This window comes from Tenrec ecaudatus, chromosome 14 (genome assembly GCF_050624435.1).
Source record: "Tenrec ecaudatus isolate mTenEca1 chromosome 14, mTenEca1.hap1, whole genome shotgun sequence".
Classification (NCBI taxonomy): Eukaryota; Metazoa; Chordata; class Mammalia; order Afrosoricida; family Tenrecidae; genus Tenrec; species Tenrec ecaudatus.
The window spans coordinates 113,102,060-113,115,674 of NC_134543.1; the positions used below are offsets into that span (position 1 = coordinate 113,102,060).

The 13,615-nt window shown below is 47.6% G+C and overlaps 1 protein-coding gene across 1 annotated transcript in view; it reads left to right on the forward strand.

Moving 5' to 3' along the window:
* Positions 1–2,903: 2,903 nt before the first annotated feature.
* Positions 2,904–13,615, forward strand: part of TMOD3 (tropomodulin 3) — a 68,224-nt gene continuing 57,512 nt past the window's right edge. The window contains exon 1 of the mRNA XM_075532444.1: positions 2,904–3,089. The gene's annotated coding sequence lies outside the window, so the exon portion shown is untranslated. The remainder of the gene's footprint in view (positions 3,090–13,615) is intronic.

The window sequence follows — 13,615 nt, forward strand, 5'->3', positions numbered from 1 at the left end:
TTACGTTATCATTCACTTTCACTTAAACCCTAAAACCTAACAAGAAACATATTCTGCCCCTTATCTGCATGTTTCGTCTAGTGGTCTCAAATTCGTTCTTTTTTAAAAAAAATAAATCATTTTATTGGGGCTCATACAACTCTTATCACAATCCATACATACATCAATTGAGTAAAGCACCCTTAGACATTCATTGCCCTCATCATTCTTAAGATTTGCCTTCAACTTGGGTTCCTGGAATCAGCTCATTTTCCTTTGTTCCCTCCCCTTCCCTCCCCGTCAAATTCGTTCTCTTTTGTATGTTCAGCACGACTCTTTTTTTATTGGGTGAGAGGGGATCCAAGGCAGAGAGATTCCCTACCACGTCCATCTCGGAAGACTGCTTTTACATGAACAGTAGTGAGTTTGCTCTAGTTAAGTCAATGGTAACAAACACACCCAAACCTCCGTGTACTTCTTGATCATATTACATGTCAACTCCTGTGATTGGCTGACCCATGTGATTTCTCTTCTGAACTCCCAGGCAGAAAGATCTACCTCTATTAGACTATATCATTCTCCCCGTGTAGGGTCAGAACATTGCGATAACTCTTCAACTTTCCACACAGAACTTACATATTGTGACTTCTACCCAACGCCTATTGGAAAAAGCCAAGATTCCTGTATGTCAGCACTTCTTAAGGAGAACATCAAGTATACCAGGGGCTTGCGAAGAATGAATAATTTCCCTATAATGAATAACAATTAAGCATAATTATGTATTGCTGCTTTTTTTTTGGCCAATCAAATGGGCATTGTGTTTTAAACAAAAGATTTTTAATTAGGGCTATAAAGTATTAAGATCCAAATTTGGAGTGTTGTTTTTATTTTCCCTTGGCATAAAAATTCAGAACTAGGTTTTCAGTTGAACCGAACTCCTTAATCGGAGTTTTATAAGAAGCAATGTAGAAATGGAAGGCAGGTAAAGATATAAAACCCTTGAATGCTTAAATATGCTGTAAAACTATTGTACATGTCACTGGATTTTACCAAGTAATATCCTTCCTTCTTTTTCCCATCTACTGTGGCTTTTCAGTTAAGATTTTGTTTATAAAAGAAATTCATTTATTACAGCTCTACCTTAAAAAAAAGAATGACTAGGTCTGCTTTGGTAGAAGTAGAGACAGAATGTTCCTTTAGATGTGCTGTTGATGAGATTTTATCTCGGGTGCTTTGGACATACTGTCAGGGCGGACCGATCTATGGAGAAGGACATCATGCTGGGTGAAGTACAGGGCCAGTGAATTATCTTTCATTTTCTTTCTCTCTCTTTTTTTTTTTTTTGAGGAAGACCTTCTATGAGAAAGATTGGCACCTTCTATGAGAAAGATTGCAAAATGGGCTCAAACTTAGCAACTATTGTGCAGGACCTGGGAATGATTCATTCGGTTGTACACAGGGTCACTCTGAGTCAAAACTAATGATGTCACCTAGCACAATGACAATATATTCCGAGTTATTTTGAGGGTGGAATGATATAGATGAGGTGCTGGCATAGTGTTTGATATATATATTGCCAACACCCACTGTAATCAAGTCGGTCCAGACTCCTAGCAAACCTACAGGACAGAGTAGAATTGCTCCGCCAGGTTTCCAAGGCTGTGCATCTCTATGGTGCAGCCTCTTCTTTTTCGCATGGAGCAGCTGGTGAGTTCTAACTGCTTGTCTTGCCAGTAGCAGCCCAGCTAGTAACCCAGGATGCACCACGACTCGATATCTACTGAACCTGAATTCTATAGGAAGTTTCTCTTAGCAACTGTTTTCTCCATAAATATTCGAGATAGTGCTTTACACTAAGATCCTGAGGACTTGAATGGCCCCAAATTGAACGCTGATGGTCTTCCAAGAGCATTTGCAATGTAGGAGTTGTTTTGGTGATGGTGGGATTTTTTTTTGTTGTTGTTTTTTAACAATCCCAAATCATTCGTGATCTGCATTGCTGGGATTAGAGGGTGACAGTTTCTGATGCATGAAAGGAAAGACCACCAAGGGTGCTGGGGAACGAGTAGATGCCAAGAGAGGCTTAAGCATTAGACAGCTCGCATCCTGGGTGTAGCTGGAATGTATACCTGCAAGCAGGCACTTCACTGATCCACCGCGGATGCACAAAGGACAGCCACTGCCTAGGCCACCTTCCAACTCTATCCCCACCTTCTTAGTCGTCCTTTCAGACTACCCCCCTGCCCTAGCCTCACCTTCCTGGTTTTCTTCCCACCCACCTCAGCCCAAGTCCCACTGTCCCAGGAAGAGCCTGAAGTTGAAACGAGGAAGTGAAGGCCCGAAGAAATCACTAGGGTTACCACGCCCCTGAGGTGACAGCTACCTGCTCGAAAGCCTTCCTGAGCCTTTACAAGGGGCCCTGCTGGCACAGCGAGTTAAGCGAGGGGCAGCTACCCGAAAGGCCGGCAGGTGGTACCTAACAGCCGCTCTGCGGGATGAAGATGGGGCCATCGTTGATGACTTCCCTAAAGATGGGAGATTTCCGAAACCCTGGAGAGCACTTGTGCTCTGCCCCGCTGGTTGGCCCTGAGTCCCTATTTATTTTTCTTTTTGTAACAGTTCAGTGGGCACAGAATCCACCTATCACACAATTAAATCGTGCACTCACATCCAGAAGAGTTGTCCAATTATCATATTCGGTTATTTTTCTATCACTCTTTCGTGGCGAGCGTAAAAGGTTTGATGGCATCCACAACCAAGTACATACAAGCATTGTGTCACGTTGGGCGAGGCTTGCTAGCCGCAACCCCTTCCGCCGTCCTGCCCACAAAGAGCCAGGCAGGGGCTGCACGGAGCCTCAGCCTTCGCGGTCGGACTACAACTCCCAGGATGCCTCGCGGCCCGGGAGCGCGCGTGCGCGTCGGTGGCGGACTGAGCCCCAGCCGCACAGCCTGCACGGTGGAGTTGGGTGCTGCTGGCGGGTGGGTCCGGCAACTCCCTGGGACGCTGGCGGAGGCGGACGGGCGGTGCTGGGAACGAGCTGCGCGGAGCTGCCCGCAGACCCGGCGGGTCGGTGAAGGAGGTCGGTGGCCCCAGAGGGCGCCGGTCAGGTAAGCTCTGCCCCGCGCTTTCCAGGAAGTCCGTTTGCCCGAGCGGGCAGGGAGACACGCCGGCCATGGTGGCTGGAGAGGGAGAGCTTGCGGCCGCCCGGCCGCCCCGCGCTCCTTCCTCCCGCTCCGTCCCGGGGAGCGGGGGCCGCGCTGGGGCCGCGCCCCGGAGCGAGGAGGCGGCCGGGCTCGGGGCCGCCGTGGGGGCGCGCTGGGCGTCGCCCGCTGGGGCGGGCGCGCGAGCGCCGGGTCGCCGGTGAATCACTCCCGGGCTCGGCCTCCCGGGTTCGGGACCTGCCCCTGCCCCTCCCCGCGGAGCCCGCGGCCGCGGCGGCCCGGCGAGCTCTCCGCGCCAGCGCGCGCCTTCCACCGGCCGGCGGGGCTGCGCCGCGGCCGGCCCCACGACGCTCGCTGCTGCTGCTTGGAAATGTGTTGGAACCAGCCGACAAACCCCATAGCGCGCACACCCCTTTTGTGGCCGAGCCTGGCGCGTCTCGAGTCCGCCCTTCGGAGGTGGCTGCGCTGCAGATTGCGGGCTCCGAGTCGCACAGCTGGGTCCGGCTGTGCAGTTCAGTGTCGGCTTGCTCGGAGGCTGTGCCTGGGACGGTCACGTGTGTGTGTGTGTGTGTGTGTGTGTGCGTGCGTGCGTGCAGTGGTCGGAGTGTTTCCTCTGTGTGTGTATGCGTGTGCGCGCAGTGGTCGGGGTGTTTACTCGCAGGCCTGAGACCTGCTTGCTAGCACGTGTGTTTCTCTCTGTGTGTGTGAGTGCAGTGATGGGGTGTTTCCTCTGTGTGTATGTGTGTGCGCGCAGTTGTGGGGTGTTTCCTCCGCAAGCCTGAGACCTGCTTGCTAGCATATGTGTGTGTGTGTGTGTGTGTGTGTGCGCGCGCGCGCGCGCAGTAGGCGGGGTGTTTCCTGTGTGTGTGTGTGTGTGTGCGCGCGTGCGTGCAGTGGTCGGGGTGGTAACTGTGTGTGTGCGTGTGTGCGTGCAGTGGTGTGGTGTTTCGTGTGGGTGTGTGCGTGCGTGCAGTGGTGGGGTGTTGTGTATGTGTGTGCGCGTGCGCATGTGCGGTGACGGGGTGTTTCCTCCCATGCCTGAGACCGGCTTGCTAGCACAAATGCGAAACGGCGGGGATTCAGTATTTTTGTTTGTTTGTGTTTGTTTTGTTTGACTGTTTGGTTAAGAATCGCATTTCCAGCTTGCCCTTGGCTTCTCTTAAACCCGCATCTCTGCTGGTGTGAGGAACACTGCGGGAAAACTTCTCTCAGGGGCCGGGCTTCAACAGGAAATGAGCCCTTGGAGATTTAAATTACTTATGTGCGGTCCCCTGGGTTTGTAACAGTTCTCTGCCAGCTCGTGTTTCTTTTCCGGAGAATCCAACCCATTAATTTGTTAGCCGATTAAGTCGGTTAATAAATTGGCTTGTCTAAAGTATATTCGACTTTAAAATGCGCCTTGTGTCCGCTCAGTTGTCTGTGCTGGCCCAGACTTCCTCTCTAGGCACGTTTTAACCCTGTCACTTCCGTAAGAACCCCTAAACACGTTGCTACAATACTTCCAGTCCCTCAACACATTCCTGTGAAAGGAACAGAAAGGGAATTAAATGGTGAGTTCTGCTGTAAGAAAGACTCATAATCTCTCGGGTTCTTATTAGGGGCTCATACAACTCTTATCACAGTCCATACATACACATACATCAATTGTATAAAGCACATCTATACATTCCTCGCCCCAATCATTCTCAAAGCATTTGCTCTCCACTTAAGCCCTTTGCATCAGGTCCTCTTTTTTTTTTCCCTCCCTCCCCTTTCCCCCCTCCCTCATGTGCCCTTGGTAGTTTATACCTCGTTATTTTGTCATATCTTGCCCTATCCGGAGTCTTCCTTCCCCCCTTCTCTGCTGTCCCTCTCCCAGGGAAGAGGTCACATGTGGATCCTTGTAATCAGTTCCCCCTTTCCAACCCACTCACCCTCCACTCTCCCAGCATCGTCCCTCACACCCTTGGTCCTGAAGGTATCATCCACCCTGGATTCCCTGTGCCTCCAGCCCCCATATGTACCAGTGTACAACCTCTGCCCTATCCAGCCCTGCAAGGTAGAATTCGGATCATGGTAGTTGGGGGGAGGAAGCATCCAGGATCGGGGGGAAAGCTGTGCTCTTCATCGGTACTACCTTGCACCCTGACTGACCCATCTCCTCTCCGAAACCCCTCTATGAGGGGATCTCCATTGGCCGACACTTGGGCCTTGGGTCTCCACTCTGCACTTCCCCCTTCATTCAATATGGTATATATATATATACACACACACATATTCTTTTTATTTTTTTTTGCCTACTGCCTTATACCTGGTCCCTTTGGCACCTCGTGATCGCACTGGCTGGTGTGCTTCTTCCATGTGGGCTTTTTTGCTTCTAAGCTAGATGGCCGCTTGTTTATCTTCAAGCCTTTAAGACCCCAGACACTATCTCTTTTGATAGCCGGGCACCATCAGCTTTCTTCGCCACATTTGCTTATGAACCCATTTGTCTTCAGCGATCCTATCATGGAGGTGTGCAGCCAATGATATGATGAATTTTTGTTCTTTGATGCCTGATAACTGATCCCTTTGGGATCACTCGCTCACACAGGCTGGTGTGTTCTTCCATGTGGGCTTTGTTGCTTCTGAGCTAGATGGCCGCTTGTTTATCTTCAAGCCTTTAAGACCCCAGTCACTATCTCTTTTGATAGCCGGACACCATCAGCTTTCTCACCACATTTACTTGTTCACCCACTTTGGCTTCAGCAGTTGTGTCGGGAGAGTGAGCATCATAGAGTACCAATTTAATAAACGAAAGTATTCATGCATTGAGGGAGTGCTTGAGTAGAGGCCCAAGGTCCTTCCACCACCTTAATATTAAACATATAAATGTAGACAATTAGATCTATTTCCCCATCCTCATATATATGTTTGCATGTACACGTCTTTGTCTAGACCTCCATAAATGCCCCTTGACTCCCAGCTCCTTCCTTCCTCTCCCTTGACTTTCCTCCTGCCCCACCACCATGCTTCGTCCCCACCTGGGCTACAGCTATACCTCTTCTCTATGCAACCTTACCCTTGATCGTTCCCCATCAGGCCTGCCACTCCCCCCTCACTACCATTTTGGGTCCCATGTTGTTTCCTTGTCCCTGTGTTTATTAACACCACTTCCTTACCCTCCTCCCCCTCCCCCCACCCGGAACTGTCTGTCCCCCCGGAACTGTCTGTCCTATTGTTTTTCCTCCGATAGTTCATCCAGCCTGTCCTATTCAGACAGACCTGTGGAGACACTAACATGCACGAAAACAAGACAGAGGAAAACACCTTTAAAATGAAGTTGTTTAGCCAGATGACCCCACAGTTCCAGCCAACACAATTGATTGAAAACAAAATCTAAGAAGCCCTGGTGGTGAAGGGGGTGCTTGCTAACAGCAAGGTCAGAGTCTCAGAACCATCAGCCACACTGGGAGGAAGATGAGACTTTCCACTCCGGTGAAGATTTAGTGTCTTGGCAACCCACAGGGGCAGCCTTATAGGGTCACTGTGTTTCATAACCAACTCCCTCGCAGTGAGTTTGGTTTTGAATTTTAGAACAAAATCCTTATTTTATTCATCCAGAAACATTGCCAGCTCTGTGCTCGATATAAAGCATCAAAAAAGAGTAGGACGGGATGTCTGTTCTCGAGAATGTCCGTACCCTCAGTTTCCTTTCATCATCTTTTTATGACCAACTCCAAAGCTTCATGGTATGCTCCTCTGGCCAAATAAATACCCTGTGATTAATGACTTGAACGGAAATCATAGGGGTGTAAGTCCCATTACAATGATTGGTTCCACTTAAATCACAGTGTTCAAACTCTCAACTCGATCCGTTTCAATAAGAATCAACGCAACAGAAAGCACGTGGATGGTGTACGGGGGCGTGTCTCCAACGTCAACTAGCAGAACTCACCCAGGATCGTGTTACAGTGCAGATTCTGATTCCGGAGTTAGGGAGTGGGATTCTGCCATCTGCATGTCTTGTAGGTGATGGCCTAGTTATTGCTGTGGACCACACTTGGAACGTTGAGGGCTGGGAGATCAGGTTAAAGGGATTTTAAAGATGGTCTACATGACAGTTTAGAGATCCATGCTGATAGCTCTGATATTGGATGCATAGGGATGGCTTTTTCCAACTTGCAATTAAAAAAGAAAAAAATTATCCGATTCATTCTGCCTAAAGCAAATCTCTTTCTAAATCCCCTCCCCCATTCTTTCCCCATGTCTCTTTTCTCCTTTCCCTTTTCTCGTACTCTTCGCTGTGTTCGCTCTGCTTTTTTCCCCTTTCATTATCAGCGACCCTCAGCTCTCTTCCTTCTCATTAATCAGGAAGTAGTTCACCCCTTCAACAGGTTCATCCCATCCTGAGTAAGGCAGTCTTAGGCTCGTGTTGAATACAGACATTTGGTTCTTGGGGGAGCTTGCTCTCGATGGGGACATTAGACATTGGCACCTGTTGGTCGTACAGCGGATAGAACCACCTGTAGGTAATAAACACGGCGGTATTTTCAGGTCCAAGGAGCCTGGTGGTTAGGTACTTGTATGAGAACAACAACACGGGTCAGTGTGGCAGTCTGCTTCTGTTGAGGAATACAGTCTTGGACACACCACGGGACAGTCCCCCTCCGTCTCACAGGGTCAGAATGAGTTGGAATCAACTCGATGGCAATAAGTTTGGGTTTGGTAGGAGTTCAGTGACCTTTTCTTGGCCGGGGGTGGGGAACAGAGATAAATGAAGGAATCCTTTTTTTTTTCAGTCACTGGCCATCTAGGCTGTATACATTCTTTACCTTTTGAGTGTATGTGACATCAGAATACAGCACAACTTTGTAAAATGTATTTTATTTGGAACAGCGTGTGAGCGGGGCCTATGGGAATCCAAAGGGAAGGTGCAAAGTCCTGGGGTAACAATATGTGTGATTAGAGCCCAACAGAGGCAAGTGAGAAGGCGGAAGGAGACAGAGCTGGGGGCCTCTTGATAATTGGGAGAATTGATGAGAAAGGGGCTCCCTAGGTTTTCTGGCAACAATGAATGAGAACACTGGTTACTTAGGAATCAGTACCAGCGGCATGGCCTGGAATGGGGTTTTTATCGCTCTTTTACAAATCAGATGACCATTCTTTGCGCTTTGCTTTGCTCTTAAAACGAAACATGTATGTATTCCCTCTTGATTAGAGTCACTCAGGAGGGCCCTGTTCTCCAGGCTGTCAGTGCAACTAAAGCAGTAGCAACCTCCGTCACCAGCATTCTTTGCTGATGTTTGATGGCCATGCTTTAAGACCACAGTATAAAATCAGACCAAAAGGAAGGTGATAGAAATTCTGTTGGATCCTCTCTATTGGACACAAATTAAATTTCACATTGCTCTTTGTGAGAAGATAGCTAGATGAGCATCTATTCATTCCTATAAAGAGTTAGTCTCAGAAACCTACAGGTGCCATTCTCCTCTGCCCTAAGGGGTCGCCGTGAGTCCGAGTTGTGTTTTTGGAGTGAGATTCTAATATCGATCTATGTGTCTACCCATTCGGCCAGTTAAAAAATAAAAATGTGAAAAAAAAACAAAATGCATGTGTGGTGGTCTCGAAATCCTCCTGAAACAAAGTCATAAATGGATGTCTCCAAGCAGTGGGCTAACTTGTTTTTGTTTTTTTAATTGAGGTAAGGTCAACATTCTTAGGCGTTTGTACACCCAAAGTGACAGTTTTATACATCGTATCTTGTGGTGGTGTGTGATGCTGAGTGGATCCTGAGACATTATTTGGCCCAGTAGAATCTTTACCACAGTAGCACAGCATCAGGTCTTTTCTCCCATGGAGCAGCTGGTGGATCAGACCTCCCACATTCAAATTAACAGCCAAGCGTTTAACCTCTGCCCCACCAAGCCACCTCAGGCACCAAAACGGGATAAAAAGTATCTTTATCGTGGTTTCCTCCCATGCTGCTCTCTTGCCATTTCCCTAATTCACCCTCTAAAACAACCACTTTCAGACCTCTGGCACCATGGGTGTGTTTTGCTTAGTCTGGCACTTCATCTGTGGAATTGTACAATCTGTGCTTTTTTGGAATCTGGACTTAATTTGCTTGATAGAATGTTTTCAAGATCCCCGTGTGTTTCGGGATGTACCAGTTGTTCCTTTTAATTACAGGAGTATACAGAAACCCTGGTAGTGTAGTGGTTGCGTTGGGCTGCAATCCACATGGTTGGCAGTTCGAAACCATCAGTAGCAATTTGGGAGAAAGACAAGGCTTTCTACTCCCCCAAGCAGTTAGTCTCAGAAAACCCCAGAGGGTCGCTGCGAGTCCCCATTGACTCAGTGGCAGCGAGTTTGGTTTGGTATTCTGGTATGTGAATGTACCCCAAGTTGTTGATCAATTTTATCTTGGTAGGCATTTGGGTTAGTCCCAGGTTTGGGCTGGTATTAATAAAGTTGCTGTGCACATTCTTGTACAGTCTCTTGTGGACGTGCTTTCATTTTCCCTGAGTGGAATTACTGAGTCACAGGGTCGGTAGACAAAGAAGCTTCAACAAGTGTGTGGGAAAAAAATGAATTAAAAGGCCATGGGGATTTTTCATGAAATTTTTTGAAGCCCCTGTTTGTATTTAACTGTAATAAACTGAAAAAAAAAACATTTCTCCGAGATCATTTATATGCATGAGTTCTAATTGCTACATATTTTTAGTGTCACCAATTTTTAGTGTTGTTTTGTCAACCTTCGTTTCAACCATTCTAAAGGATATAAAATGATCCCTAATTGTGGTTTTAATTTGCTTTTTCCTGGTAATTAGGGACACTTAATTTCTTGTTAATTGGCAATTACTGCATCCTCTTGTGAAATAACTGTTCGTTTTTGCCTATTCTTCCCTTCCCCAGTGGGATGTTCATTTTGTTGTTCCTTGTAGGCGTTCTTTATATATTCTGAGTACAAGACCTCTGTCAGAATCTTGTGTTGGTAACAGTCTGTGACTTACCTGTTTATTTTCCTGATGTTTCAATGAACAGAAATTCATATGAAGTTCGTACTATTTTTCGTTTGCTTGTTTTTGTGCCCTGCCCAAAAACCTTGTCCTCCCTCCAGGTTTGGCAAAGATATTTGCTTGTCGACGTTTTATTGTATTTTCTATTTAGGAATATGTTCCATCTGTAATGATTTTTTTTGTTGTAATGAATTTTTGTGTTAGGAAATGAAGTAGGGATTGGGGTTCAGTTTTACCCTGTGGGTAGCTCGCCAGTCATTCCAGCAACACAAGTACAAAAAAACAAACAAACAAAAACATAAAACCTTTCCTTTATCCACCAGATTGATTGGGCACTTCGTGCCTTAGTTGTACGGACGCAGTGTGTTTCTGAAAGCTGGTCTCGTATCTTAAAAAAGTCTCTGCTGTGGCCCTTTCAGGGTAGGACTAGACTGATGGATCCAGGCCTGGTTGCCATCTGTGTCCAGATGAAGAGATGCCAGCCATGAATTTGAATTTTAAATGCATCCTCTGTGGGTTGGGTTAATGGAGGCAGCCTTACTTCATGGGCTCTGCTCATAATCCAGGCAAAGTTGGGGAGGAGGGCCTCCAAGCCCAGAGCTCTTCTGGGAACTGTGATAGAGCAAGCCTGTTGAAACGTGAGGGGGCCCGGGTGTAGCGGGATCCATGCGCGTTGGGTTGCTAACCGAGTTGCCAAAAGGCGCAGCTGTCTGCTCCAGTAAAGCTTCACCGCCTCGGAAACTTGAAGCACCAGTTCCCGTCTGGCCTATGGGTCACTGTGAGTTGGGACTGAACGGATGGCAGCAGGTTTTGTTTGGGTTTTTATTGTAAGTTAATATTGTTATTTGACTTGGTCAAAATAATGTAGCTATGAGGGGGTTTAAACAAGTTTGGAGTAAAAAAAAAAAAACTGTTTAACTCCCCTCTTTCCGAGAGCTTGACTCCACCCTGGTGTGTTGGTGTTTGTGTCTCTGCCCTGGGGTGTCGTTTCATCCTTAGTGGTGGGCATATCACTCCTGAGTTGGCTTTGGAACAACTTCTAAGGACCTAGGCTGGCTATTTTGGGTTTTTTGTTGTTGTTGTTGTTGTTTTTTTTACTGATAAGACAATAAAATGACACGCTTGCTTTAAGAGGCACGTCGCCTAACCGGCTCATGTCACCATTTCAGTCTTTCCCATTTCCTTCCAGGTGCGTTCGTTGACAGCCGTGCTGTCATGTGTCTTTGCTCATAGTGCTCAGAGAATGAGCCAGGCCTGGCGGGTCGCCGGGAGTTAGAGCTGCCTTGATGGCCGCGGGTGTGGTGTTGGGGTGCGTGCATGCTGCTGCCAGCAGTGGGTCACCCTGGGAGTAGAAACAATCAAAGATGGAGGGGGGAGAGCAAAGCCAGTGTTGACTCCCAACGCTTCCGTAAAATAGAGGAAGAACAATGCTGAGACGTTCAAAGACAGGGTTGCCCTTCAAGGAAACCGGGCAGACTGACTTTGTTCCCCTTATACTCTTTAAAGACACACACATGCACACACACACACACACACACACGCGTGCGGGCTTCAAAAAGCTCATGGAAAAGTAGCGCTAGAGAATAATTCTCAGAACGTTCTGAGATCCCCTCGCGCATGTGTCTTTATTGAAATATAATGAGTATGCCATAAGCTCCGCCATCTTTAGGTGTCCAGTTCAATTGCTCTTGGAGTGGGCACAGGAATGTGGTGGCTCAGCCACTCCCACCGTTTTAGAACATTCAGAACGCCTCCCCCACCCCCCACCTCACCTGGACCAGCAGCCAACCCGCCAGCCTCAGGCAACCTCTCATATCTCTCTCGCTCTCTCCTCTCTCCTCTCTCGCTCTCTCCTCTCTCTCCTCTCTCTCCTCTCTCGCTCTCTCCTCTTCTCTCTCTCTCTCTCTCTCTCTTTCTCTCTCTCTCTCTCTCTCTCTCTCGTTTGAATGGGCGTGCCTATTCGGGGCATTTCATATAAATAGAAAAATAACATTTACAGTCTTTTGTGGTAGATTTCTGTTATGTTTATACTGCTTTAACCGTTCATCCTGAGAAACGCAGTCGAGGTTGCTCCCAGGTGCACGCCCTCTCAGACCTGTAAAGATATACACACACCCTCAGGTACACATGCTCAGACACCCACTCACTGAGGCAGAAACACAGACACACTAAGACAGACTTACAAACTGAGGTCACTGACAGAGATAGATAGGCCTTTACAAATCAACAGTTCCGGAGCTGGGCCTGTCTGAGCCCTTATCACTTCACATACATCCGAGTGGACCCAATTCCTGAAGTGCGTGTGAGAAAATGGATGGGCGTACGGTGGACAGTTGGAAGGAAACCGGGGCTGAGTGGAATAGAGTGAAACAGACTGCAGGTGGCAGGTGCAGGCTCCTGATGTTCAAATCACTTACCGGAGCTTTGAGCTCAGCTGTTGAACCAGTAGCAATTGTTTGGTGCATCTATGTTGTTTCTTATATAGAGAGAAACCTGCACATAAATTGTCCCAACCTATTACACAGCAATCTCTTTGAGCAGCATATTATTAGTAATAATTATAATATTATTAGTAATAATTATAAAGTAGGGGATTTCCATATAGGAAACAATAACCAACATAATGTTTTTATTTCCTGGGTGTGGTGCTAAGGCATCAATGAGGAGTCGTTAAAATATGTTCCCTTGGTATGCATATCCAATGAAGGGACAGGTGCCCCCTGAAGTGTTTGCTTCCAATGTGGTACAGGTATTCAGGCCGTCTTTGTCCTGGGACCAGTATGGTGAGATTGGATTTAGTTCTCCTCAGTGGACTGTTATCCACACACATTATTCTTTAAAAACTGCTCTTCTTTCTTCTTTTGTTTCCTCTCTAATGTGCCCACTAGGATGTGCAACCTGAGCAGGGAGGGAAAGACCTAAAAATTCACTGCTCTGGAGTCCATCCTGACCGCTCGTGACTGTAGGACAGTAGAGCTGGCCCATTGGGTTTCTGAGGCTGTAAATCTTCATGGGAGCCGACAGTCTCACTTGTGACCTTGTGGTTCGCAGCCCAACATGTAACCTTCTCCATCGCCTGGGATCTCAAATGTTGATTCTATGACTATTACATGATTATTTCTAAATTAACCCTTCTTTCTGCCCTCCCACTCTGATTGTGCCCGAGGGTCTAGTTTCTTGGAGAACCATACAGACATGGAGGGGCCTGTACAATAAAACCTTCAGTTAGTTGGAACTCTGCCCTACCTATACCTTCCTTGGCCCCATTGTGAGCTCTCACCTGATAAGCCACCTAGCGTGAACACCTGGGGGCTGTCTGCTCTCCACTAGAAGCCAATTCTTGTCACTGCACTTGGCCTCTAGCTGTCCCTCCTGCCTCAGAGGAAACCATCTAGCCCCTTCCTTCCCTCCATTTCCTGCCACCCAAACTGCTGCTGGCCTGTGGCTGCCCTGGAAGTCTCTTGAAAGAAGTGTTATTTGAGCCTGAACAAT